This window comes from Scylla paramamosain, chromosome 30 (genome assembly GCF_035594125.1).
Source record: "Scylla paramamosain isolate STU-SP2022 chromosome 30, ASM3559412v1, whole genome shotgun sequence".
In the NCBI taxonomy this organism is placed as follows: Eukaryota; Metazoa; Arthropoda; class Malacostraca; order Decapoda; family Portunidae; genus Scylla; species Scylla paramamosain.
The window spans coordinates 2,060,001-2,062,500 of NC_087180.1; the positions used below are offsets into that span (position 1 = coordinate 2,060,001).

The window sequence follows — 2,500 nt, forward strand, 5'->3', positions numbered from 1 at the left end:
TCTGTGCGCTTTGTTACTTCCTACACCAGAATTCTTTTATGCATGTACTTGAATTAGCAAAACACACTGACAGTATTTTCCTTTTGCCTTCGTGACTGTCTACATTAGGCAATACAATTTTTAAAACAGTAATTTTCCTTAACTACTTTACATATCAGTCAGTTTCTACAAATATTTCAGAATCTCCCTCTTCATATATGTTCAGTTTAGTCTGGATAAGATTTTATACGAATTTCACAACCCTCTTCCCACATCATTGATATTCTTGGCCATCTTCTAATTTCACAACCTCCTCTTTATACGGGTTGAATCTGAGGAGGACTTCATATTTGTACCAATTTCAGAACCTTCCTTTTTATTTATTATTCAAAGCCTTGGCCATTTCAACCTCCTTTTTTACCTAACTTAATTCATATCCTTGGCCAACTCTCAATTTCACATCCTCCTTTTTTCCTACAGTCATATCTTGGCCATCTTTCAATTTTACCTCCTTCCCCCCCCCCCACGTTATCCACACCCTTGGCCATTCTCTCAATCTACTCTTAGTACATGACAGGGTAGATCCGTGGCCGCGTGTTCCCGCCATTTAGTATCTCCGAGGGTCTGGCAGGCTGAAGCCGAGGCTCACAGCTCCCTGAATAGTGCAATTAAGCATCAATCTCCCGGGACCCCCCTATAATTAAAGTGCTATAATTGGAGGAGACGCACAAAGCTGCATCTCAAATGAAGCAAAGCCACGCGGGTCCCTGTGTTCCTATGCTGGGAGTAAGAAGAGCAGTGAAGGTAGAATGGAGAAAAATAGTAAAGAAAAGGATGAAATATGTAAAGGAAATAAATTCTTTGTTATTTTTTTATCTATTTTATCCTTACCTAAATAAAACAGCTACACCAAGTCCCTGTGTTCCTATGCCGGGAATAAGAAGAGGAGATGAAGGAAGAGTTTAAGTAAAATAGTAAAGAAAAGGAAGATGAATAGAAGGAAATAAGACACCTGATCATCCGCATTGCCATTTCTTATTCTTACTCAAATAAAGCACAGCTACGCCAGGTTTCTATGTTCCTATACCGGGAATAAGAAGAGGAAGTGAAGGAAGAAGATATAGAGAAGAAAATAAGACAGCAGATCGTTCACCTTGTTGTTTCTGTTTATTTTATTCCCTTTTTATCTATCTTACCCTTACCCATGCCAAGAATCTCTGCTCCTATGCTGGAAATAAGAGGTGAAGCAAGAGTTTGAGTAGATAAGTAAAGAAAAGGAAGAAATATAAGGGGATATACTACAGCAGATCGTCCACTTTGTTGTTCATGAGTTTATCTTTATATCTGTAAGTTTGGTAAATTTAGTAAGCTTCTCTACGATGGGTTCCAGTTTGAAGGCAGGTTTATGTAATGTATATTGAGGGGATTACTGATATTAAACTTTCACATACGGCTATTGCTGTGATGAATTACCGTGGAAGAAATGGAGGCCCGTACAGTATCATCTGCTCACCGGTCTCAGGCAGTGTCCATTGTATGTTTACAGCTTGAATTGTATGAAAGGCCAAATTAGCTAATGTCGCTGTTGTTGTTGTTGTTGTTGTTGTTGTTGTTGTTGTTGTTGTTATTGTTGTTGTTGTTGTTGTTGTTGTTGATGCTGTTGTTGTTGTTGTTGTTGTTGATGCTGTTGTTGTTGTTGTTGTTGTTGCCTCTTATCATTATCCATTAGATTAAGTTGAAGGAAAGTGAATAAAGTGAAAAAAAAAAAACAGGATTGTATACTGTTGGTTTGCCGTTCTGATGTTTCTATCTGCGAAATATTGGAGGAAATAAGACAGTTAGCACATCTTTCGTCTCGCTGTTTCTGAGTTTACCATTGTGTGTATCTTAACATCACTCACTAATTTAACACGAGAAGTTAGTGAAATGACAAAGTAGAAAGTGATCCCATTGGTTTGCTTGCCGGTTCCTATGAACATTACGTTATATTTATTTATTCATTTATCTTTGTGTGTGATACTGATCTAATTGTTATCAGTCTCTCTTATTAGTTTATACTCTCCTTTTTATTTACTTATTTATTTATTGGGACAACGTAGGAAGTGACTGTTTTGATATGAAATATTTATGATTTTATAAGTATTGCATTGAATTTTTTTTTATGTTCACATCGTGGTCTATTTCATTGTTACATATTCATTTCATTCTCCTTATGTAACTACTTTCTTCTCTCTTTCAGGCTGCCGTGCTCCAGAGGGTGTCAGTGTTGTGTGTCTGTGTCCTAAGCGTCCATTTGAAGGTAGGTGATGCTGAACGTTTTGAGAAGTGTTTGTAAGACGACCACCGCCTCACTCCACGCTGTTGTTATTGCTACTGCTATTAATATTATTGTTGCTATTCTTCTTCTCTTTGCATCTACATTAGTCTCTTGTTTCATAGACCCACTAGTCGAAAACACACATGTGCTTTCTCTCTCTCTCTCTCTCTCTCTCTCTCTCTCTCTCTCTCTCTCTCTCTCTCT

At 37.6% G+C, this 2,500-nt stretch overlaps 1 protein-coding gene across 2 annotated transcripts in view; it reads right to left on the minus strand.

The window, feature by feature from the left end:
* LOC135116157 (octopamine receptor beta-2R-like) overlaps nucleotides 1-2,500 on the minus strand; it is a 37,509-nt gene that overhangs the window by 27,356 nt on the left and 7,653 nt on the right. The window lies entirely within an intron of this gene.